Source organism: Cyprinodon tularosa, unplaced genomic scaffold, assembly GCF_016077235.1.
Source record: "Cyprinodon tularosa strain WSP-4 unplaced genomic scaffold, ASM1607723v1 ctg531, whole genome shotgun sequence".
In the NCBI taxonomy this organism is placed as follows: Eukaryota; Metazoa; Chordata; class Actinopteri; order Cyprinodontiformes; family Cyprinodontidae; genus Cyprinodon; species Cyprinodon tularosa.
In genome coordinates, this window is record NW_024039265.1 from 462,820 (window position 1) to 490,503 (window position 27,684).

Below are 27,684 nucleotides of genomic sequence, written 5' to 3' on the forward strand. Positions count from 1 at the left end.
TACTCAAAATAACCACACATAAACAAATAAAAGGGGAAGAGAGGTTTAAGAGTCCATTCAAAAGTCTCTGGGATATGTTCATGTTTACAGCATGAGGTAGCTGGAGCTAAGGATGTTAACCAGTGTCTTCAGACCCCGTTTGCTTGTTCAGTCTGTCCAATGAGCATTAGCATTTAACTCTTAAAGCCATCGGCAGGTGATTCAGAAAGCTTATGTCGATTAAACACAAACATGATTTTCTATTCTACCTTGTTTACCCAAGCAGAGCACTTATTAAGCAGCAGGGAGATAGGGGGAAGGATGGATGTTACTGCTTAGCTCAGTGGAGAGGAATTACCGTTTGCCTTGGTTTGATTCTTCAGCTGGTCCGGTCCAATCCGTTCGTCCAACAGGAGCTCTCAATGATATTTGGATTAATCCGATGCAATAACAACAAGTAAAAGAGTAAAAGAAAACTGACAATGTAAAGAAATGACAAGACAAAGCAGAGGCTGGTAGTAGGTGAGACTTTCCGGCTTGAAGGAAAGATTTTTTATAAAGTTGTCAAGGTGGGTGGAGGTTGGTTGAGGACCCAAATGCAGAGATGAGGGAGGCAGAGATAAGTACTTGCAGGTTTAATGAAATCAAAAAAAGCAACAGAAACAAAATCCATCCACAAAATCAAAATCCATTCTGACACACTTAATCCCAAGTGGGGGTCACGAGGCTGGTGCCTATCTCCAGCTGTCTACTAGCGAGAGGCGGGGTACACCCTGGACAGGTCGCCAGTCCATCACAGGGCAACACAGAGACACATAGTACAAACAACCATTCACACACACTTAGACCTAAGGAGAATTCAGAGAAGCCAATTAACCTAACAGACATGTTTTTGGACTGTGGGAGGAAGTCGGAGTACCCGGAGAGAACCCATGCATGCTCAGGGAGAACATGCAAACTTCATGCAGAAAGTCCCCGGGCCGGGAATCGAACTCCAAACCTTCTGCGCCACTGAGCAGCCCCATGCTAAACCGTATAGTTGCAGAGAAGCAAGTAGGACACCAATTGTTTCTCTGAAGAAGGTATGGAGAGCCATTTCTCAGTAAAAGGTGCTAGTTTGCCAAAAGCCATGTAGGAGAGACATCAAGCAGGAGGAATGAAGAGCTTTGTTAAATTAACCATAAACATACTGTACATACCGAGCTACGTTGTCATATTTTAGTTCAAAGGATTTTGCACAAACAGAAAAAAGACAAATAAACTCTCTTATCAAATGATAAAGTTTTAGCATTGTATTCAGCTGTGTGTACAGCAAGATATCACTTGATGCTAGCAGCCAGTGGTGGCTGGTAAAGTTTTCTCCAGGGGGGTGTTATAACTTCATAATAGACGTATACCAAAAACCTATCACACCAGTATATTTACATGAATGCCACAAAAAAAAAGTATAAAATTTTCTGAAAAGTGCATTTAATCAGTCATAACTGATTCTATAGTAAAATTAGTATTAGTTTTTTGTGTTTTAATCAAGGTCACTGAGTGAGTGGGGCAGCGCCCTTGCACCCTCTGTTGGCCAGCCGTCAGTGCTAGCAGGTAAACAGAAAGTTTGACTTGGTCCCAAACCAAATGTCTATTTTTATTTACTCAAGAAATTCTTCGCTAGGCAATCAAAAACATGGACTTTCTGTCCTTCGCAATTTTCTATACATATGGTGCTTGCTTCCAACTGCTTAAACCCTCTCACCATTTTTTTTCTCTTGCATTAAACATTGTGTTCAAAAAACAATAAAAAGAATTAAGAAGTGTCTTATAGATGAGAGTCATTAAAAAACATTTATTTTTGCTCATAGAAAATGCTGTGACATTTGTATTGATATTTTTCAGCATTGCTCTAATACACTGAATACATTTCTATTTTTTTTTTTTCCAACATAATCCTGTTTTTCAGTTTAAACTGTCAACAAGTTGGAAAGTACGAAATTTTAGATAGCTTTACCATTGCTTGCGACCTGGAAATAGTGACCAACCTCACAGAAGTTAGCCATATATGCCATTTAACGTATTGTAGAGACATTCTGGTTCTAAATGGAGAACCAGAATGTGCTCCATTAATTAAAGAACCTAACAGTGACTTTGCAATAAACTAAATATTGTGCATTAATCAATTAAAAAACCTGCCATGTCAATTACCCAAGATTAATGTAGCATGAGGTATTTTTCTCAGTTAAACAGAGGCAGTGGGCCTCAGTGGGTTTCCCGCCCTTTATTTCCCCTCTCAGTGACAGCATGCCACACATACAGTACTCACTGCGTGTCTCTAATCTGTTAATCTATTATTAGTTCCCACATGTGTCCAATTAGACTTCCAGCTGAGTGAGTTGGCACACATTCATCCTACTTCATTTGTGCAGCTGAAATGTAGCATATGGGCTTCTTATGATCTTTAATTACAATGTAAGACAAAGGTAATTACAATAATAAGTAATGTCTTTAAATGAGTCAAAATCCATCCAGATGCAGAACATGTGCTCTGATCTTTCCGTTTTGCTTTTCTTGCTTTGCATGGTATTTTAAAAGAGCTGTTATGGAGCTAGTGCATATCTTTCATGTAAATGTTGGACTTTGAGAGCACTTGCAATTACATAGAGCGATATTTCTTTTCCTTCTTCCATACATATTGTAAATTCAAAGTGAAATGAAAATGTATTGTCAAATGTAAAGCAGGCAGTGGCTGGAAGGAGTGATAAACAGTAGCAGTACTGTAGAGGTTATTAGTCAAATGCTCGCTAGGCAAGATGGGGCATTTACTAAGGAAATGATCTGTGAATTTGTGCTTTACATGAGTGATATGTTAAGTGCATTGGAAACAAAATACTTCTGCCACAGTTAAGTAGAGTTAAGTAGAAGTTTTTTGGTCAATTTTAAATAAACCCATTGTCATTAGTTTGTGTGTTTAGAATTATAAATCCTTCCACCAACATCATCTTGGAGATGTAAGCCTTCTAGTATGAAAAAGATTTGATAAGATCTCGAAGTAATGTTGGTTTGTGCACAACACTGGTGTTAATTTCCTTTAAGAAGCAGGGGTGAAAAATGTTGTGTAAGGGATTGGTTGCTGTACCATGAGATTTCACAAATATTTTCAAACAACATTGTTTTAAGGATGGTATATTTAACAGGTTTTCATATTAAGTGCAGTTCATGAACCTGGTGTTAGGAACTCATTCTTGACATGCATACAATCCGTATGGAAAATGTTTCTGCCCGTCACCCTATCTAGAGCATTTATACTCCGGCGTGCTCCAGAGGGGCCATGTTCAGCACGAACAGCAAGCTGACAACATCCCACTACACGAGAAAAGAGATAACACAGCCATTTACACCTTTTTCCAAAGCCTCTTTACGCCGTCCAAGAGCGACAGTCATTTTTTTCTAGGAATGTTTCCTCAATCTGTCGATAGTGGTCATATTGATAGGCTAATTCAAATGATCTGTCTAGGTGTTTATATTTGCGAAACCTGGCTGGTAGGAAGTGTTTTTAACTAGCCATTTTTAGGGGGAAAAAAGCAAATTTCAGCCCCTTCTATTAGGGATCAGTTTGGAAACTACTGTAAATAAATATTTCCTGTTTTTTTGAGAAAAATACGGTTCCTGTGTAAAAGTGTTTAATTCTCTTTGATTCTATGACTGAATTTGTCACCCAGAACACTCAGTAACTGCATTCTCGCAGAAGATTGTTGTCGGCCATGCCCAAGTATTTGTCATGTTGGGTTCAAGGCGTCTAACCCACATGCAGAAACACTCGTGAGACAGGGAAAAAGTTCAAAGGTTTATTTACAAATGTACAATGAGAATGAACTGGTTCTTGACTCGGCAGACAGGTCACGAGGGGATCACCACTGAGGAGGACAGAGGGGTTAGTGTTTGATCTAGGTAAACTGCAGGTTTTCAGTTGTTGGAGTAAATACCTGCTCAACGGCGGAGCGGAGCTGCAGGGGGGGAACCTTGAGGGTCCAGAGGCTAGTCGGCAGGCAGAGGACTGAGGGCAGAGGCAGAGGCTTTACTGAGTGCAGGCAGGCAGAGAGGCAGAGGCTTAACTGAGTGCAGGCAGGCAGATTCCAGACAGAGATAATTTTCCAGGAATTCAGGTCTTCAGACAGGACTCAATCTGTGAGGCAGAGAGAAACAGGGTCAGGCAGGTTCACAAAGAATCAGAGATTCAGATCTGGTTGTTTGGCTGAGGTCTAGCTCTACCATTACTGGCAAACACTCTGGCAGGGAAGTGTTAGCCTCCTCCTCCTTAAATAGGGCCTCCTGATGAGCAGATGGAAGACAGGTGTTGCAGTCAGCTCATGCCCCCAGGAGATATCGTGCGCCCTCTGGTGGAGAAAGTGGACAAAGCCTCCAGATCCCAACAGTATTTAAGGAAATCATATTGGATCTTTGAGGGTTTATTTACACAATGAAAGTCCTTTGGACTGGTTTGTGGGTGTGTATTTATATTTTTTTTGTGTGGTTTGTATTCAAGCTGTACTTTTTGCAAGTAGGCTTTACCTCAAAGCAAAGCCACACATCGTCAGTCGTTGTTCCCACTGGTCAAAAATTACTACAGCAGTACAGAGCAAAGAACTGAAAATGGAGGAAAACTACAATGGGAAGATTGCATGCGGCACCCTTGTTTTGCATATTTATTATGGTATTTCAGCTGCAAAATTATTGAGAGCGTGGAGAGCAGCTCTTTCTTTGTAAGGGTGTTTATATACATCAGGTCAAGTAAGAGCCATTGCTTGCTGGCAGCAATGTTTATGGGCAACATACAATAGAACAGCTATGATTTCTGTTCTATGCTTTCTGCTTTTGGGTTTGACTGAGGGCACTTTGCGTTCATACCTAAAGCAAACTCTCCCAGAGTCCCCCCAAGACCACCTCAAATAGTGAACCTCGGCCCGGTAATTTGGCCAACACCAGAGTTTGCTTGTCTTTATTCCCACCTGAACAAAAGTGTTGGATCAAGGAGGTAAAATAAACTATTCTCAGTTACAAGGAGACAATTGTGGAGGGTATAACGAAACCCTCAGTTTCTAGCCAACTTCTTATTTGTCAAGTAGAACAATTTTTTAGTTCTGTCAGCCAGTTTCAATATACATCTCTAAAAGTAACCCTTATATTTTTAGTGAACAGTGAACTGAACTGATTTGAAGTAATGAACGTTTACTCTGAGAAGAAGTGACACACACAGCTCACGTTCGCGTTCAGTTGATAACAACACTTTTCATTAGATGACGTCAGGTTTTATGGCACTTATTCTGGCCAACTGCAGGACAGACCAGCATCTCTACTGTTGTTTAAGTCTGCCAGTTTTGCAGATCGCTTGGCTGAGTTTTATGAGCTAACAAAGGAAGAGTTGGACAGAAAACGCGCATTTTGTGCAAACTGTGCCCATCAAGTCCATAGAGTATGTTGGCCACGTCCACTTAAAATTTAAAGCAACATAAGCATCCAAGATATCTTCTGAAATATCTGCAACTGAAAGATAAATATAAGATTTTATTTTTGAATCAGATCTTTTGAACAGAGTCTGGACTTTTTTTGTATGTTTCTGAAGTTCTGTGTAATTTGGATTCTTTCTCTACAGTATCGCTGCTTCTGTCTCCTTGAAGGCCAGTGGGTCTTGGCAGATGACCGCTCACACTGAGTCTGGTTCTGCTGGAGGTTTCTTCCTGTTAAAAGGGAGTTTTTCCTCTCCACTGTCACTACAAGCATGCTTAGTGTGAGAGATTGCCTTCAATTCAATGACTCGATGCAATCAACTGATGTTCCTTAGAAAACTTTGACTCAATATGACTGTATGGTGTGGTGAACTGTAAAGTGACTTGAGATGACATGTTGTGAATTGGCGCTATATAAATAAACTGAACTGAATTGAATAAAGGCTTCACTGCACATAAAGTATACCTTGACTGTATTTTCCTTTTCTTTCTATTTATTATCATCACACATTTAAAGGGTGAAATTTTAAGGTTCTAATGTGTAGGATTGTGGCTTAATCTACCAAATAAACTTAAACTGGTTAATGTATAGGTTTGTTTACAATACATAGATTTGCTTAATTCATGTTTGAAAATGCAAAACATGAAGGTGTACTAGTTAATTTTTAGTTGTGACCTGAACTTTGAGCTGGTTGAGCTTGTTCTTTTTAACTATGAACTGGCACAACATTGATTATTGATTGAATGATGTAGTAACACCCAGTATGAGACAGACCTGACAGAAAACGCTTGACTCTGCTGATTTAAACAACTCAAAAATTTGATAAGGTACCTTAAGGAGGAAAAGGGAGAATAAATGAAACCTGTATTGATAGTGACAAGGTAAGGAATTTAAGTTGGGAGCCATATGGAAAATAATGGGCTGCGTTGATTTGTATGTGTTACGAATGACTCCACATTGCTTGAACCTCTGGGAAAGAGGCAACATTTATCATTAGTAATTGTGTCTTTACACTGTATGAGAACAAAGGACTGAAACAGGATTACTGCTATGTCAGGGTGGCAGTGTGTACAGATAATGGCTGTGAATGCAATAGAAGACTACCCGTGATTAATGATGAAGTAAATTTATTATCAAGATGCTGGGGGAGACTTTGTAATAGCCTAGGCAATGCCACTCTCACAACAGTGATATCGTCATTCTGGAAGACTTCTTGTTTTAGCGTGTTTATTCCTCCCAGCATTGGTGGGAGTGTTGTTAGATTGGGGCCAGATTATGGGGGTTATATTTAGCCTAGTATTGTTTTCCTTGAATTTATGTACTTTTCTTGCAGAAATGTAATACATTTTTAGTTAGGAGAGAATATAGAGGCCTTTTAATTGGTAAGTACTAAATACATAATGTCAAAGCGCCATGGTTCCCTTCCTTAGTGGCTTTTTTGTGTTTTTTAGTGGCAGCATTGGGGCAAAATGCAATCTGTTGTGTAATCTTTGAAGGCATTTTCAGTTTGAAATGACCCTGAATGATTTGCATCTCCCCCTGGTGTTCGGAAAGAATCATCCCCAAACCATCTCCCTGATGGCATGGGGAGTAAGCTGCTTAGTATTAAAGCACCAGCAATAACAACACTTTCTGCCATAGATATTTACCGTCAGTCTCCTGGATTTCATTCACATCTTCTTCTGTGTTCCTCCTGTAATCCTAACAAAATGATCAGTGCTGTATTTCTTTGATCTTACAGTTTAACCACTTTTTCAATTTGTACTGTGTCTCTCAGCAATGTAGAATCCGACAGTGAGGCTGATTTATCTAACTAAAAGCATATTTAGCGTAATGATTAAATGGCCCCAACATTGCTTTTGTCTCCACATTACAGTAAATCAATGTGATTTCATTGATGTTTCACTCTAAGGCACTTGTTCGTGTGTTCAGTTCCAACATGCTGTCATGGGAATGTGCCCAGCCATCTGGCCACAGTTAAGTGACTTGCAATGATCACTATCACATATGCTACAAATATATATATATACAGTTTACAATTGGATCTGGTATTCAGATCAGATTAGAAAACTTACGAGGACAACAGCTACACGTTTTTTTTTTTTCTATAAATCTTTTTTCTGCCTTGGCAGAACATTGCTCAACATGCTTGATTAGACTCTCGGTGTTTTCATGCAACCTTTTCTAAAGAATGTTATGAGCTCACAAGTCAGGCAGCTGTTCTCAATCAATATTTGTTGATGTGAAATCCCATTAGTTTTCTAATTGCATTTGCATAAACATTTCAGCATTTCATATTTACTACACTAAATTGGTTTTTACACAGAAGTTTATCTACAGTGGCCCTCAAGTGTTTGCACATGGTTGCTTTGATTACTGTTTGGCAGATGTAACAACATGGACACACACTTATAAAGCCAATCGCATACTGTGCTCAAAGCCAGATATACGTGTGCAAACAAAATATCACCAGCGTCCCACCTTAAACATCTTGCATTCCACATTGGTGACTATCCCACAGTAAACAAACATTTATCTGCTTCACTGACAAAGCAAAAGTGCGGCATTGCCGCTTGTTTGGTTGATAGCCTTACTTGATGTAAACAGGCTATTGAACTGTGTTTAAAAAGAGCGATCGTGTGGACATTTTAAAAGGATTTTTCTCATTCCCAACACATAGGTACTCACAGTTTAGAGTATTAGAATTCTTGTGGTTTGGCTGGCTTTTATTAAGAGCCAAAAAAACAAATTAATGTTGAAATAGCAGCATATATTTTATTCCAAAATGGCTGTATGTGTTGTGGAGACCTAGAGTCAGGTACTCTATTCTGTAAAACAATATATTCCACTGTAGATATTAGTAGATATTGGTGACTTGGTTTAAAGGATTATTACCAATTTCATATTAATAAACTGCTATTCCTACACAAGCTAATGGAAGAGAACTGATCGGGACAGATAGTGGGAATATAACATCTTATTTCAACCTGCTATTTAGAGTTACAATCTATGCATTGCTGAGACAAATGCCACTATCTATTGTTGTTTATGCATAGATTTAAAAAAAGCTGCAACTTCATCATAATTACGGTTAATAACATCATAACATTACGGGCATTCAGGGAGGACACGGTTCAGTGCTGTGCCAAGCCACCTTGGTGGCTACTGGGCTGGCTTTTTGGCACTGTGCTGGCTAAGTTAGTGGTCACTTCAGTTTTTTCAGCAGGAAATGCATAAGTTGCATGCTAAGAAGCAAAAAGTAGCACTAACCCTGCTAGTTAGGAGAAGCCATGTGGGAAATTCTGGCTGTTTCCAAGTTATTTTTTTCTCAGTGTGTTGCAGTTGGAGACTAATCATTCAAACACAATACTAGTTTCTCTTCCATTTTGTCTCTGGTCTACTGCCTAACAAAGGTTCTCTATTTATCAGGAGTCAACACATAGTCGAACTTCCCTTGCGATGCACCTGTGTCTTGCTTGACGCAGTGCTTTTGTGCTATTCCACAATGCATTTAGTTGAAAATAATGAGCCTTAAAGGAATAGTACACCCAAAACATGATTAGCCTTCATTTTCTACTCACCCCCATGCTGAACAAAACTCTGGAGTACTTTTTTGATATCTCAAATGCATCTGGAGATCTGGGAGGCTTCTTGCTGTCTGCTGACATTCAAATAATGGAGGTCTATGGTGCCCGAGACAGAAAGGTCCACAAAAGTCCACAAAAACGTGTCAGTATTCCTCCATACTGCTCGTCCAATGTAATCCAAGTGTCCTGAGTGGGTAGCATCCAGAATTTACTCGAAACGAAGTCATTTAGAACGTTTTAGAGCCTAAACAGTAGTGTATAGGATTTCCTTATAGCGCCCCCATGCGCGCTCACGATTCTACGGAAGCCGGCAGACCAAACCAGCGCATTCAGCTCGGCAAAGAACTCATGCTCTTCCTCAACACTGAAGTCCTCAGACATTTTTCTTTCGTTGTTTCTTTCTTTCTTTGCACAGGTAAACAGCACATTTCTTCTTCTACGCTTGCATTATCGGCAGAGCAGACGCTGAATGCGCACTTTCTTCCGGTTTGGTCTGCCGGCTTCCGTAGAATCGTGAGCGCGCATGGGGGCGCTATTAGGAAATCCTATACACTACTGTTTAGGCTCTAAAACGTTCTAAATGACTTCGTTTCGAGTAAATTCTGGATGCTACCCACTCAGGACACTTGGATTACATTGGACGAGCAGTATGGAGGAATATTGACACGTTTTTGTGGACTTTTGTGGACCTTTCTGTCTCGGGCGCCATGGACCTCCATTACTTGAATGTCAGCAGACAGCAAGAAGCCTCCCAGATCTCCAGATGCATTTGAGATATCAAAAAAGTACTCCAGAGTGTTGTTCAGCATGGGGGTGAGTAGAAAATGAAGGCTAATCATGTTTTGGGTGTACTATTCCTTTAAGAACTGAGTTGTTCAAGTCTCGTCCTCTGCGCTTTTAAGATTATGGGCCCTTCATGGCCCATCACACAAATCTGCATATTCATTTGGCCCATATTTATGATCCAGTCAACATCCAGTTCTACCACATTCCTTGTTGGGTTGACTTTGGAGGTCAGTGGAGTCTAGTGAACTTAAGGTGGCAGTTTGTGATGATAAAAGCATGAAAGAGTAAATTTGCCTGTAGGACATAGCTATCAGAAGTCAAAGCTGGATAAAATTTTTATTTATCTGATCAGGCAATATTTTTTATAGTCATTTTATGAGATGCCAAATGAAGAGCTTTAGTAACACTTCTTTTCAGCGTATTAAGCACAAAGTACCTTAGAACTAATCCTCCTCACTGCAAAAAATCTAAATTTAGACTAGTCAGATTTTTCTTAAAATAAGTGCATTTGGTCTTGAATTGAGGAGGTAAAAGAGACATTCTGTCAATGGAACAAGACAATTTACACTTAAAATAAGAAAACACAATTGCATTGTCTTATTTCAAGTACATATTATCTAATTATCTTATTTTAAGAGTAAAATTACTCATTCCATTGGCAAACTATCTCATTTACCTTCTCAAATTAAGGGTGAATACACTTCATTTAGGAAATTTTTACTTATTTCTAAATCGTTTTTGCAATTTGTTGCTCTACAGTATTGGTCAGCTGGTTATAAAAAGACTAACTAACTGGCCAGGTAATATCAGCAAGTTATATTCTGAGTTACTCTAATGACAGCAAAAGATCAATGGTGTTTAGTTATCCTTTAACAAGTGGTACCCACTGGAATACGTAATCTACTCTAAATTTGAATGTGCCTATCATTACCTAAAAGGGCTTTTCACTATAGCCACAATCATCCAACTGTGCTCACAAAAATTCACGCATTGGTACACAAATACACTGATCGGTAAATGCAAATAGATATCTGGCAGGAGGGACTTAAATCTGACGTTTTTAATAATTAACATTTCTATCAAAAGGAACAATTTAATGTCAGACAATGCTTTTGAACCATGCTGTAACAAATGGAACAAAAAATAACTACCGGTAATGAAAAAGACATGGACAAAAATGATGGTATCCCTAGAAAGACTGAAAAAAATTTAAATAAAAGTAAATGTTAAGTCAATGTGTTTCCACTAATTAGCATCACAGGTGGCTGTAATCTTGTAATCAAACTTTTTTTATAGGCCTCTATATAGGTACTAAATACCACAGGTACTCACTGTGCTGTTTGGTGTCATGGTATGAGTCACACTCAACTTGTACCAGAGGAAGCAAAGGAAAGAGCTTCTTAAAAAACATATTTTAGACAAGCATCTTAAAGATAATGACTATACAGTAAGACCATCTACAGTTTTACATATTAACCAGAAATGTAAGATCCATGGGACTGTAGCCAACCTATGTTGAAGTGGCCGCAGGACGAAAATTAATGAGAAATCTAAGAGACCAGTAATGGTAATGGCAACAAAAAAGCCCAGGAAATTTACAAGGAGATTAAAGGTTAAATTCAAGCTCAAGGAAGATCAGTTTAAGACCACACCATCTGTCATTGCTTGTGCCAGAGTGGACTTAAGGGGGAGATGACCATGGAAAACATTAACGTTGAAAAAAATCTTTAATAAAGCCAGATTGGATTTTGTAAAAGACAGCTGAGATAAAAAAGAACCTTTTGCCAAGATGGAAAATTGAAGCATATCAATAAAAGAACACTGTCCCTACTGTGAATTATAGTGAAGGCTCTGTTACTGTATGTTCTGAGGCTGCTTTGCTTCATCTGGCACAGGGTGTCTTGTATATCTACATGGCACAATGAAATATAAAGACTATCAAGGGATTCTAAAGAGAAATGTGCTGCCCAGTGTCAGAAAGCATGGTCTTGGTTGCAGGTCATATGTGACTTGAAGCAGGACAATGATCTAAAATACACATTATCTTTGCATCGAACATAAACATTAAAAGGGAACCATTTTACTACACAGTATCAATGATAACTTGTTTTTTCCTGGATTGAGAAAGGTTGATGCCAATTTATGTGCAGTGGCTCCCGTGCTCATTTATTCTTAATCTAGCAAAAAATGTGGAGTTTGAAAAGGATAATGTGTAGCCGAGCAAAAACCATGCCCTTTAGTCAAACATCAACTGTTACCCTTATTGAAAGTCATAGCAAATCCTTTTGCAGCCGTAGGATTTAGTAGCAAATAGTTCAGCACCAAGGTAAACCAGGCAAGTTTCACTTGAGACATTAGGTGCTGCACATTTTCTGCAAACGCAAGAAAAATGTATTGATGTCAAACAAATGTGCCTTATTTCAAATCCTTCGTCAACATCAATTTACCCAACTGGCTATTAATTCTCGACTGGCTAATAATCTTGATCTCTGCTCTGCCGGTTCCCCAGTTGACCTTTGGAGATGTGACATCTGTGTTGACAGGACACGTGTCTCTTGGGAGATTTGCAACCCAGCTGGTGTTTTTATGGTTCATGTGCTGTGTGTACTCAAGAGAGGTCCGAGTCTGGTTTCACTTGTGTATACTGTTGGTTTTTATGGGTAGGGCTTCATTGTATATCATCTCTCACATACCTTTAGCTAGTTTGCAGAGTATGAGCTATGTGAAATGTCATACGCTGCACAGGTAACTGTTTTATATTACTCGGGTCTTAATTTGACAACTGCTCACAGACAGACTTGATGGGAGGGGGGGGTTCCTGTAAAGTCTACTAAAAGTTTAAAAAGTGTATTTCATTTTTAACATGTCTAAGTTTCAAGAATGACTTCTAATTCCATAAAAACACATGATTCACCTGTTTTTAATACCATACAATTCACCTTTTATCTCTACCTCGTTAGTCATTGCAGTCTTTCAGAAGCGTTTCTAGCTTTCTGTGTGCTCACTGCTCGGATTATTGGCTGTTTTGGCAACATATAAGCTCATAGGTAATTGGCTGAAGAGATGTTTCCTCTTCAGTGTGACTAGGGCCTTTTGTGGACACCTCCATGGTTGGGCACTTGCGTTACTATGATCACTGGTAATTGAGGAGCAACTTTATGACATGTTTCATGAACCCTTTCAAGGAAATGATATGCCCTCCATATTACAGTGGAGGGAATAACAGGGATTGTATTAAACAAAGGAAGATTTTTTTTAAGATGAGAAAAAATTTGTAATTCAATTAAATTTATTTCTATAGCGCCAATTCACAACACTTCAACTTAAGGCACTTTACAGTTAACCAGATCAAAGGTCAAATTGATTCAAAGTTTTCCATCTAAGGAAAACCAGTTGATTGCATCACCTCATTGACCTAAATGCAATCCCTCACACTAAGCATGGTTGTAGCGACAGTGGAGAGGAAAAACTCCCTTTTAACAGGAAGAAACCTCCTGCAGAACCGGGCTCAGTGTGAGCGGCCGTCTGCAGAGGCCGACTGGGGTTCAAGGAGACAGAAGCAGAGATACTGAAGGCAAATGTAAAAGGCGGGTCCGTCCAGGAAACACACAGCCAGGCAGATGAGATCCGAGCCAGCTGCCATGTCAGAGGATGAAGAGAGCACATCCATGTAATGTAATAGCTTACTTAAAAATGTATAACCTTCAGGAAAAATATGGCTATTTTACTAGACAGCTAGTTCATTAGTCCCCTGGCTCTCTGTCAAAGATAAAACTCTCAGAGAATGTCCTTCCTATTAGGAAAGTGCAAAGGTAATTATTTAGGCCTTCTCCATATAATGTATTTGGTCCACTTCTAGTGCAATCCAACTGTTTACTGGGGCGTAACAAGAAACTCAGTGCAATGAGTGTGGTACCTTTATTCCACTCAGAAACACATATTATATGCCAGCTTTGCAGGTATTTGCCCCAGTAACAGCATTATATTCGGGAATATTCCTTTAAATTTGGCTTTGAAAACAGTAGGTTTACCAGAGCAGCATCACACAACAAACACATAGCACCATTTTAAAAATGATGTCACAATAAAGGAAGGCTCTTCTTTTCCATGCATCCTGTCAATCCCAATTGCATATTTCAAATACAAGCACATGCCTACTGGTCCTGTGACAACCGGACATTTTTATTATTCTATGAATCTGTCCTGGATGCTCTAAAGAGAGAAAAGTGAACAAGTCCAGGCAACATAGGATGTTTGGTCAATCTAAGCGATGACATAATCCTCCACTTTTTACGTAAAACTCAGCACTGTCAAGATAAATAAAGTCCAATGTGATGTGAAAGTGACATGTCCTCCGCTCAGATAAGTACCATTCCATAAATCCCCTGAGTCAAAGTGCCAGAAAAAGATTGCTCTGATGAAATGGGAGAGTTATGATATTTGGGTACATGATGTGCTTGTATTAATCTATGAACAAAAGGTTGAATTTCATCTAGTTTTAGTCGTCTTAGTCTGTTACTTAAGCAGTGCTGATACATACTGTAGATCAAAATAACAGGGCTGAAAGAGACCAAAGTAAAACTGTCAGGAATGGGCATTGGTCTGGATGAATGGTCGGGGCTATAAATTCTTCCCCTGGGTTATGGGTTTGTTGCCTTGTTCCGACAGATCTTTTCACAGAATGCATCCCTCAAACTGAAAACAATCGGTGTAGCTCCAACAAGGGCTTATCTATTCTCGCCAATACGTTTATGTTCCTTTCTGTGAGGAATGACAATAAAAGGAGAATTGTTTTGTACTGACATTTGCAATCAATGCTCTCATGGCAAACTCTAAATTTCAAGAGATAATAAAAAGTAGAAGTTATGGCCAACTCTGTTGTTGTTGGCCATTTCCCCCACAAGAGAACTTGGTGTTGTCATCAGAGAAGCCGAGAGAAATGCCATGACTTAATGTCAGCATCATTTCCTTGGAAAGGTTTTCTAGTTCTCTTATCACATGGGAAAGAATTATGTGCGTAGGATCTCACTGAACACAACAGCTTGAATTCTTGCCTCAGTGATTCAGCAGCTTAATGAGGTACACTAGCTCACACTCCTGAGACATAGTAGTTTTAAAACTTCAACCCATCCTTAAAATAGGACCTTAGTCATATCACAAAATTGAGGTTAGTAATGTATTTGTTATTGTAATGTATTAAATAAGGTTGGTTAAAAAATTCTACAAAAACTCTCAACATACAACTGAGCATTTATGTCTCAGATGTTAGAGTAAGTAAAGTAGTAGGTGCTGGGAGTATTTAGCAAAGTAAGAGAAAATAACATATAACAACTGGCGAAATCTACTAAATATATGCCACTATGTATATATCCACAAACAGCTCTGTTAGAAGGTTATAAGCTACTAGCCAAGTGATGACTGACCATTTATAAATTATAAACTCAGCAATGTTTTACACACAGAATCTTTAAAGTAAAATAAGCAGGCTTTAAGGAAGCAAATGATTTTTTTTTTGCCACTAAGAATTTATCTATAGTGTTACATGAAATGTGTGTTGAACATCCCCACTCTAGATTTAACCTGCTAAAAACACATGACATTTATAGAATTGCCACACTATTTCCATGTCAAGTTCAATATTGATTCAAATCAAATGTTAGATAAATCAAATTTTTTTTCCTGCCTTTTTTGTTTAAAGCCTTGGTGGGGTTTTTTTTGCAACAAACATCTGGAAAAATAGAACATCAACAATGCTCACATCTTATTTGCCACAGTCGACAGGTTAACAAATCCTACTATCTCATTCCTGCATTTATCTTTAGTAGAATTGATTACTGCAACAGTGTCTTTATAGGTTTGCCTAAAAAGTCCATTAGTCAGCTGCAGCTGATCCAAAACTCTGCTACCCGTGTTCTCACTAGAACTAAAAAAGTAGAGCACATCAACCAGGTACTGAAGTCCTTCCAATGACTCCCTGTACCTTTGTCCATAAATCTCTGAATGGATCAGAACCTCAATAATACAATATTTGTATGAACACTGAGAAATCACTTACTGTATACATACATTTAAGGGGAGTGTGGTCTAGTGGTTAGGGCACTGCACTTGGAATCCAGAGCCTCTGAGTTCTAGCCCCACTCCCACAGACTGCCACTTTTGGTCCTTGAGCAAAAGACCCTTAATCCCACACTGCTCCCCAGGCGCCACACAATGGCAGCCCACTGCTCCCCAAGGAGATGGGTTAAAAGATTAAATTTTGTTGCTCTGTACTTGTGACAGTGCAATGACAATAAAGGCTGAAAAAAAATAAGATTTTTTTGTCAGTTTATCGACATCCCTCTTGTTGATAAACCTTTTCATGTAAGTAATTTTCCTTCCCCCCAATATTCTTAAAAACGGCACTCTAAAAAATTTGCCTTAGTGATGACTTTTTGTGGCTTACCCTCGCTGTGGAGGGTTGCAATTACTGTACACATAATTGTGTAACCTACTAACCAACAATGACAGACCATTCAGGGGCGGAGCTAGATGGGGGGCCAGGGGTGGCCATGGCCACCCTTATCCAATCATTTGCCACCCCTGTGGCCACCCGTACTATTGTTTTCCGATCTAATACAGATGGTGGCAGCAGTAATACTCTCAAGTGGAATAGTCAAAATAATAAAAATCTTCATATATTAACAATTACTTGACAACAAAAACACTGTGGTTAATGTGTAGATATTAGTACTTATAAATTTTAATATAATCTAATATAAATTTTATGCATAATGATTATTGATAAAAGTAGGTAAGTAATGACAATGGAAAAGATGTTCGCTGTAGAACTTAACCCTGAAACAATTATATCTTCTATCTAGAAAGCACAGATGTTTAAATATATGTGTCTATTTGTTTGGAAAGGCTGTACGAAAGGATAGTTTGTCTTTATTTAGAAAAATATGGATGTTTTGCTCATTCATTTTCCTGTTGGAACAGTGTAGATTGACCATGAGATTCTGGCATCTATCCACTATCAGCCACCCCTCAGTGTACATTGGTTATTGCCTGGCCACCCTTATAAAAAGGTTCTGGCTACGCCTCTGAGACCATTTGAGGATTAGCAAACCTTTCCAGGTGTTTTGAGTTAACCAACTGATAAAGGTGTGTCAACTTAATTATCCTATATTCATTTTTTTCACAATATTATTGTTTTCTGTTACGCTACATTTGTGTTTGTTTTTATTATATGCAATCCATAAATATTCAAACTATGAGAAATAGTGGCCTGAAATATTTACTGTGTATAATGACTTAATATGATGGTTTATTCTCAACAGTAATACAAAATACACAAATTTTAAGTTCAAAATGAGTACTGTATATGGATCTGAAATGCAGATCTCAGTGTGTTTTGGTTTGAACCCAGTGTAAAGAGGATGACTAACAGATCCAAGTTAATCTCAGTCTTTCAGCTTATTAAAAGATTGTAATCTGATGAGCTATTAATCTTTCTTCCAAGATACGTAAAAGGATGCATGTTGTGTGACAGTGAATGAGTGTCTGTTCTGTTCTTTCATTGTTGCTTATGCAAGACAGTAAAATCAGATATCTCAAAAAAGCTGCCAAGCAATTTTGTTTAATACAAAAAAAAAAATTCCAAGAGTTGTTGCATAATAACTTTAGAATTCTTTGGCTTCGAGAAGCATAATAAAAAAGTATTTTTCAATCACCTGGAACAAGCCCATTTCCCTGTTACACCTTCCTTCAGACCCCTGCTGGGCCTGGCAGAACTAGTGGCGCACAATGAGATCCGCTTTGACTGTGTGAACATTCTGCCCTACTCCATTTATTGGCTGCTTGATAAGATTAGTGTTTACTTGAGAGACTTGCTGACCCCCTGGAGAATGATAAGAGAAATAGTCCAAACATTGAGTTCCACAAGGATCATTGGAGCTTCTTTGGTTGGTGATTTTGATTTGCTATGAAATAATATGACAGCTGAAGGGGAAGCTGGAGGATGCTTGAGTAGACAAACGTCTTGCTGCTTGACCATCAACTGCTTCACCGAAGGCCGTCAGCATGTGCGGCTGCACTGCTGCCAGTCAAAGTTGGAAGTCTGCAGCACTGGGGCCCCCCCATGGCACTGTTCTGTCTCGTTTCTCTTACACCTTGGACTTCACCTACAATACGGAGAGCTGCCATCTCCAGAAGTTCTCCGATGACTCGGCCATTGTGGGCTGAGGGGAACAAGAAAGGCCAGAGCTGCCTCCACCTCCTGAGAAGGCTGAGGTCCTTTGGAGTGCGCAGGCCCCTGTTTAAAACCTTCTATGACTCTGTGGTGGCATCAGCCCTCCTCTACGCTGTTCTCTGTCGGGCCCCTGGCAGCGCAGAGCAGGACAGAAAGAGACTGAACAAACTGGTGAGAAAGACCGTTTCTGTCCTGGGCTGCACTCTAGATTCGGTGGAGGAAGTGGCTGAGAGAAGGGAGCTGTCCAAGCTTACATCCGTCATGGACAACACCTTCCACCCAGTGCACCAGACTGTAGAGGAGCTGAGCAGCTCCATAAGGGATAGACTTATACACCCTGTTTGTAAAAAGGAGCGCTACTGCAGGTCACTCTCCCCTGCAATAACTATATAAATAAAATACCTATTTAATAACCTGTGCAATAACCTGTTTGTATTCAAAACCCAGTGTAATAACTATGTATATAAACACCTATTTATATAAATACCTATTTAATACCCTGTGCAATAACCTGCGTAATAACCTGTGTAATAACCTGTTTGTATCTAAAACCCAGTGCAATAACTATATATATAAATACCAATTTATATAAATACCTATTTATATAAACAACTATTTAATACCCTGTGCAATAACCTGTTTGTATTTAAAACCCAGTGCAATAACTATATATATAAATACCTATTTATATAAATACCTATTTATATAAATAACTATTTAATACCCTGTGCAATAACCTGTGTAATAACCTCTTTGTATTTAAAACCCAGTGCAATAACTATATATATATATATATATATATATATATATATATATATATATATATATATATATATATATATATATATATATATATATATATATATATACCAGTTTATATAAATACCTATTTATATAAATAGCTATTTAATACCCTGTGCAATAACCTGTTAAATAAGAGACTTCAGCTGTTATATATCTATTACATCTGGACGCACTGTATATACTGTATATACCCAATGCACCTTTACCTCCTTTTGGCACCTTTTTCTGACTATTGCGCTGATGTGAAAAGTGAATTTCTCCACTGTGAGATCAATTAAGTCTATCTTATCTTATCCTAATGATGCTGAAGGATTAAAGAATGTTTATTAGTATGTTATGAGTTGTAGTTCGATCCCAAGTTTTATCTTATATTGCTGTTGAAAAGTTTCCCTTCAAGGTTTTTGTTCATTTTTTTTTTGTCACAAACTTAAACGTAGAACACAACATAAAGAATTATCTAACAAATTAGTATATCAGACGAGTAAATAATACTTTTTCTTTTCAATTGTTAAGGAAAAAACCTTTCCAAACCAACCGGGTGGTTGTGCCATTCTTGGATACAACAGCTGTTATCTAGCATTAGTGATAACTGACCAATAATAAATGTGTTGAGAAAGTTCAACCAGCTTATCTTTATAGAATTGTTTTCATCTTATCTAAATGGGATTATTTCAACCATGAAGACCTTATTGGGGTTCATGCAACTTACAAATACACATACACTCACCCACATGTATATATAAACAGAACTTTATGTCACTCCAGGTTGTGATCTTGGTGTTCTTTGGATCATCATCCTGCTGGATAAACCAATTGTGTTAAAGCATACGGCCATAAACTACAGTGTGAAGAATTCATGATTTCATTATTTAATAATTTGATCTATTTTCTAGAAAAATGAGGCTTTAAAATGACTATAAAGATGCACTGAAGAGTATCATGTACAATGTCAATGTAATTTTATTGTAATGTTTCTAAAATGAAAAGGAAAATTATCGGAACATGAAAAAGTTAAATAAACATTAGCTTTAAACTTTTTAAATCCTATCAAAATTGATAACAGCTTATTTAAAAGGTGATACACATGATTCGAAAATAGGTTTAGGATTGTAAAAATATGTTCCTATTAGGTTTCACTACAACTTTAATAAAGGTCAGAGTGTTTTTATGTTTGCCCTGAGAACTTATTTTTCATTAATCTGTACATGTAATGAAGAAAAAATTGTTTTCTATGTGGCTGCTTCAAGAATAATGAAAGTTTATAGATGTCTTTTAATGGCCGTAATACAATCTGAATATAAAAATTTAACTATTTAAACTGTTTTAATAAGGACACAGATGTTAATCCAGGCTGCTGGAGGCAACCCAATGCACCTCAGCTGTCCAGGATAAAGTATATATAACTGGAGGCCATTTCATTTTATAGTTATCATTACTTTAAAAAAATATGTTTTTCAATGTGTACATATATATATATATATATATATATATATATATATATATATATATATATATATATATATATATATAAAATTGTAAAAAGAGGGAAATTCTAACAGAATGTACTGATGCAAACTGATCTGTCCCTAATCACAATGTTATATTGCTCACCTGTCACACACCTCACTGGGTGTAAGAAACGGGGATGCTGGTGGATCATCTGTTTCCATGATGAAGGAGGGACAAAAACATTTAATGTAAATATCCTGCTAAACATCTACTAGCGTTTAGCTCATGCTAACCCTCTGATGGTGTTTTCCTGTTGCCTAGTCTGGTTGATAAAGGTCAATTCTCAGCTCTGTGAACTCTCTGGCTTATTTGTTTGGCCTCTGCATTATTTACAGACACACAATAGGCTCATTAAATGCTGAATTATTCCTGGCTTGTTTTTTCTTGAAAACCAAAAACAAAACAGAACAAAATAATAAAAAACTTGCAATCATGCACCAATTCAGACAGAACCCAGCTGGGCGGCATCATTGATGATGTGATTCCCCTCCGATATTGACAAAGAATTACTAAGTAGTGGTACCCATCAGATAGGTGTCTTATTTAACTGAACAGGTTAATTATCTATACTTACTGAGATTTAAACTATTTAGCTAGGAAACCTTTCTGGAAAAAAACGAGTGGGGGAAAAACTGGGTCCCGGTATTGGACGCCTTCTCCCTCTCTCCTCTCTCTCCCTCTTCTCTGTTCCTTTTTGACACTCAGACTTTGGGGCGATGCATTTTTAAACCACAGACCTTTTTACCACACTGCTGCTTATTCACAAATTTTCTTGTTAATTTGTTTCTTTCTGATCACTATATCCAATGTATGGCATTTAAGACCCGGTTCAAGCAAAATGCTGGTGACAGACGGGGGAGACCTGATGTGACGCAGGACCTGAGGACCAAACTATTTATTACAATTTCATGGGGGTGGGGGGGGTGTCATTATATCCATGCTTTGTTTCACTGTTTACTGCTGAAAAATGAGGGAGAACATGAAGATTATTTATTTTACTGCTGGATTTTCTTGCTATATTTGAAAAATATAGCAGGACAAATCTTTTCTTCTTCTTTTCAGCCCCCCTCCCCGCAGTCAAGGGCTCGTTAGAATTGTCCTAACTTTCCCCCCCATCTGCCCCTGCACAAACCACTAAACAAGCAACAAGCTGGCAAGTTAGAGCTAACTTTTTCAGATTTTATGTTAACATGCACACAAAACATAACAGATAAACAATAACAGACAAAAAATAACAATTTCATGCATCAGAGTTGGGGGATGTGAATCAGAAGCTATTCTGTTTATTGGGGATTTTTCAAACAACTTTATTTGCTTTCATGTGCACTGTCACCACGCAGACGGCACATTTCTAACTTCTAAGGTCATCGTTTTCACCCTACTCTGGGATAATTCTCACAATGCCTACTCCAGCTCCTTGAAGATGAGGCCTCACAGTAGCAAAGCGTATCTGCACACTGTAAAAGAAATGGAAATCTAATTAAGTGCATTTTTACTTAAATTGAGGAGGCAAGTGAGACACTCTGCCAATGGAACCAGAACATTTAAATTTAAAACAAGAAAAAAACAATAGCCTTGTTTTATTTCAAGTGCATATTATCTAATTATCTTATTTTAGGAGTAAAAACACTCATTCCATTCGCAAGTCATATCAACCAACTGAAATTAAGGGTAAACACTCTTATTTTAAGACTTTTTTTTTTTACTTATTTCTAGTTCCAGTGGTTCTTATAAATGTTTATTAATTTGATGGTTTATGTGGCATTTGCAAACAAAACAGCTTTCTGACAAGAATTTAATATTTTAAGTGGGATCTTGCAGGAAAATTGTGGAATTTTGAATATTGTGTGTTTTTTTGTAATTGTTCATTGAGTTTTACAGATATGATATTTTCAGAGAATCAGTGTAAATGTTGAAGAAAAACAATATTCATTCCAATAAAGTTAGCTATTCGTAAATTGGTGGAATTGATTGATAGACTGTTAAATGACTTCCAATTAGTGGAAAAAGGACAAACATTACAACACCAACAATAAATAAAAGTGCTGCAGGAAAACTTGCCTTAAAATGCACTCATCAGATTTTGTTGTATTTTTCTCATTCACAGAGTGGAGATATTAAGCTGTGACTTGAAACAGGAGCGATTCAAACATAGCATAAAATAGGTGAGCATCCTGAAACGTTCAGCTTCACAGTAGCTGTGCGTTTACATTATGTCTCTGTATGATTATAGAATAAGTACGTACTTCTAGACTGGAAATTGAATGCATAAATAGATATTTTTGACTAATGTTTTGAAAAGGGAGAACGATCAATGCCTTATATATAAGAGTGATGAAAATCTATTACATCCTTGATCTAATTATAAAGAGAAGTAAAATCAATATGATTTACAGTATGCAATGATTTTCTATGGTAGGATTCAGACATAGTTAAACTTAAAATGCCTATAAAATGCATTATAAATTCACATGTTTTTGTTAGCATCCAAGCCACTTCTGTTTAATGCACTTTAGAGATACTCATCTATCTTCACATTACCCAAACATCCCCACAAAAACAGGGAGCGACAGAGCTTGAAGAGAAGGCGTGGTCTCCTGGTTCTAGATATGGAGCCTGTGCCGACTCATGGGGAATGGCGCAGTGGGCTTGGCCATGGGGGTCTTAAACAACTTCTGGGGAGGGCTGACCTGCATGGGTAGTTATTTGTGTGGGTCCCCAGGCCACATCCTAGCGTGGTGGGCTCCCTTCTGCTGGCCTATGGCTTCCCGCGGTGTGCTGGGCTGGCTGGGAGCTGTGCTGTAGATTCTGTGTTGAATTGTGGAGGGAATTCAAGAGCATTGAGTTAATGTCCATCTCCTCCTCAGGTGTAGCCTGGCACACCCAGATGGCATTCTGATAAACTGCTGCTAACTCCAGCCAGATCTGGCCAGACTAATCACAGCACGAATCACAGGTGGGACTTTACGATGTGAGACTGTTACGGCTGGTTTATACTCAGAAACCAGGTCGTCTGCGTGTGTCTCGCAGTAATTGCAAATGTGTCCCCACACCCTCCGCAGACTCTCTGCAGCACCTCTCCCAAATTGTAGCTAACCGCAGACAGGAGGCCTCTGGTTGGTCAAATCTACACCCGCTCTAGACTATCCGAATTTCCTGTTTGGTACCTTACCGGCTTGTTTTGTTTGTATGACTGTAATTATGGAAAACGACTCGTGAAGTTGGACCAACTAGTAGAGCGAGGTGCGCGAGAACGCTGGGAACCTTTGTCCACCTGGAACCCCGCACTTTTTCACCCACAGATAGTTCATGATTGTCCCTTTTGTGGCGTGGAATAACATAGCGCAGACCACGCTTCAAAATTATGCATAGCTCAAAAATATCTGCATCATACCTCCAACAAGCTCACTGCGACACACAGCTGCAGGAGTATAACCTGCCCTTTGGTGGGAAAGTTACCCATAATGAAGCAGCGCTTTTCTGTTGGCAACAAGATGGCGACCACAACAGAGCAATGCTGCAGTGAAACTTAAAAATGTGAACACCACACCTTATATCCTCAGATTTTTATGGCCAAAGCAGCAGAAATAATTTCTTTGATGGCTTGACATGTTTCTCAGACTACAAAGGTACAAAAAACAGAGTGCATCATTTGGCATTTTAGGTTCACATCCGTAGTTAACTGATTGGATCTAACCTGATGACACTCACCCTGGTAGTCCCGCCTTTGAATTGAGCTCTACCAGCTCTTTTTCCAGAGTAATACGCATTATTTACGTCATATCACTATGGCTGACCAGGCTACTTCCGGTGGACAGTAGGGCAGGTTGGGTGCCCAGCATTTTATTCTGTTCCACTCTGAAAGCTGAACCTCCACTACATCTCTGTCGAAATTTTACTACAGCTGCATTGCAGTCTATTTGACCATTGCTGATCTTACATGCCTCTTACTGTGGGACTTCTATGGTGCCTGCCCCATTAATAAATGTGCATCTCCATTAAAAAACTAGAACAAACATTCATCCAGTCAGTATAAAATATACTCACCCATCTGCACACACAAACACACAGATACTCAAAGCTACCATAATCATTCGTATGTGGCTGGATCTTCATCCTTAGATCTATATAAGGTTCTTATTTAAATTATTAGTTCAAGATCCAGTAAGTCTAACGCCAAGAAAGTCCTAACATGTCGCTGATTGATACTTTAACATTAGTATAAACATTTCTGGCATTAAGAAAAACTGACTTTTCTATTTTTCCTTTGCATGAACTCAGGTTCCAAGAATATACATATACAGTGCATATAAATATGAACCAGCAGTTTTGTTTACGTTTTATTCCTAGTAGCAGTTCTGCAGGCCTACTGTGCACCTCACCTGTGCGATGGTGTGCCTTTTGTCAACGTAAAAAAGAGACTATGGCTGTGACATTTATTAGAGCTTGTCAGCAAAAAGCACATGAGGCCCCTTTACGGTCACGCCTCAGCCGAGGGCGGCCTTTTTCCAAACAGCTTTCCCGTGGAACATCAAGCGTCACTAAAACATTCCCATATTTTTTCTATTTGTAGTGTTTGTAGCCACACAGATAAATGATCAAAGTAAGAGCCCATACACAGATGTATGAGGTATGCTTTATGACCCACCCAGTCTTATCTCACCTACCAGCACCTTGATGTTGTCTGTTAAATTTGCTCTCAATCTCATGCCAGCATCTTTTTATGATCTTTAACTAGATGAGTTAATGTTCTTTATTGACAGCAGCTTGTTCTTTTTTTTTACCACTTCCCCCTGAAGTCAAAGGTGAAGACAGTGATCAAAAACAGGCCAGGTGTTTGTTTTTAAGAGCTTCATTTTTTTTATTTTCTTTAGTTCCTCTGCCTGAGATTATTTGAAGAACAGAGAATGAAAGTTTTGTCACTGGTAACCATGTTTACAGTGGTTTTATTTGGGCATTGTTAAAAATTCCTAGGGATATGAAAAGTTGTTAGGTGCAAAGTCTGGGTTATAAGTTATGAAATATATGTAGAATTTATAGTAAAATCTGTATTTAACTTTATATACTTTCGCTTAAAATTACATTTTAGACATTAATTGTCTAAAAATCCATAAAACAATTAAAAGAAGACAGTAGTAAAAAGATTTCTAAACCATTGTTCAACAGACCTAGAAGGATATGTAAATAACTGGCTGGGAAAAAAAAGATTCCATTCCAGTCTAAACTCTTTTGCAGCTTTTACAGTTTTCTTTTTTCACATCTGTATTTCCTAAATTACAATATCAATTTCCCAAAAGAACTTTGATTAGCTTCCCTATACCTTCTGCAGGAAAACATGGCAGCAGAATTAATCTATCACCACTATGTTTGACTGTGGAAAAGGGTAGTATGAATTGTGCTAAACAGCATTTTCAAAGGTGTCCAAACTTTAATTTTGGTCAGTAGTTCTGAGTAACACACAAGTAAAGTGAAAAAAAAGCATTTACTTATGATTTACTTAATCATATTGAGTTACTTTAACACATTTTACTCATGTTAGAGGGAGAGGAAATGAAACAATGGTGTTAAAGTAACTAAATAGGACTCTTTTTTAACTGTTTTATGATCATTTTAGCTAAATTAAACAAATGACATAAAATCTGAATAAAAATTTTCCTTTATTGCAGTGCTCTATAAATATTATAAATATTGTATACCCCTAATGTGTTGTTAATAGTAAACTTGTTTTTTCTTCTGAACATTTTTTAGTTATCGAATCTGGATAGGGTGCAGATAGTTAAGGAATGCACAAAAAATAAACTTCATGAAAAGGATAAAAAACATATAGATATGAATAAAGAGTTGCACCTAAAAAAAGAAAAAAGGTTAAATTTAAAACCCTAAAACAATCTTATCAATATCCCTGCCAGTGCAATGCAATGGAGTGTAGATATTCACTGCAAAAATGATCTAGAAATCAGTAAAAATTTCTTGAATTGATTGTATTTACTCTTAATTTGAATGGGTAAATAAGATAATTTGCCAATGGAATGAGTAGTTTTACTCCTTTTTTTTCCTATTTTTTTTACCTTATTTTAAGGTAAATTATCTTGTTGCACTGGCAAAGTGTCTAACTTACCTCCTCAATTCAAGGAAAATGCACTTATTCTAAGAAAAAATGACTTATTTAGATTTAAATTTTTGCAGTGTTAATGGAGGTGATGGTGCTAAAGTTAAAATATTGGCAGGTATTTGCAGATGCTGTACAGCACTGTGGATGAGTTACCGCAGTAAAGTTTCATCCTGCACTAATGATGTCTTAGCCGATCACTAAAGAAGCTGCTCAGCTTCTCTGCACGCCACTGTGGGTGATAGGTGTTGTCCATGATGGATGTAAGCCTGGCTAACACCCTCTTCTCACCCAACAACTCCACTCAGTCCGATAGTCAGCCCAGGAGAGCCTTTCCTTATAAACAGCCTGTTTAGCCTTTTTCTGCTTCTCTGCCTGAGGCCCAGCAGACATCAGGGTGAGGGTCAGTAGAGGCTACTACAGAGCGGTAGATAGTTACCCCTGCCTATAGCAATTAAAAATTATTGGGGTCCGCATAAAGAAAATCAACAACCAGTAAAGGTCCGGAGACATTTTTAATTATAATCTGTTACATCAAACAGCATTGAACATTGAAATAAAATGAGAAATTGGGAAAAATATAGATTGAATTTTTAAATAAAAAATTAAGAAAATAAGTTTTTCCATTTTAAAATCTAAATTGTTTTTGAAGTAGAGAACAACAAACTTTCAGTTTAGTCTAGAGACAATCTCCTGACTCACTTTTTTTTTTAATAAAGCAACTGAACTGACAGTTTATTTTTCCTTTCTATTGCTTAATGAGAGCAGTGGGCCTTATTCTGCCCTGCAAGGCTTTAAACCTGAGTTTTATATGGTGACAAAGCCATTCTAAGGCACATATCAAGGTGCTCATTTTAAGCCTGGATCCATATTTATTTTTGGTTCTGTTCGTGGTGGAGAATCCTGCTTCACAGCAGCAGGTTGAGCCAAACATACTTAAAATGTGCAGGGTCATCTTTGAGCACACCATTTCACTTTTCTTTCACTAGTTCACCGCAGTTCTTCCAGCAGTCCACATTTTCTCTGCTCTCTTTTTTTCATCATCTTCTCCTTCTTTCCCATCGCCCGGCCTGCCACAGGTTTGCCTGCTGTTTCTAAAAGTAGCAGCAGCAGCAACCCAGACTGACAGCAGCTCATTGGATCATTTGTATCATGTGCAGCCTGGAGCCGGACGCTCAGGAGGGCTTTAC

General features: G+C 38.1%; 1 protein-coding gene across 1 annotated transcript in view; it reads left to right on the forward strand.

The window, feature by feature from the left end:
• myocd (myocardin) overlaps window positions 1–27,684 on the forward strand; it is a 165,724-nt gene that overhangs the window by 7,113 nt on the left and 130,927 nt on the right. The window contains exon 2 of the mRNA XM_038304361.1: window positions 22,493–22,550. The gene's annotated coding sequence lies outside the window, so the exon portion shown is untranslated. The remainder of the gene's footprint in view (window positions 1–22,492; window positions 22,551–27,684) is intronic.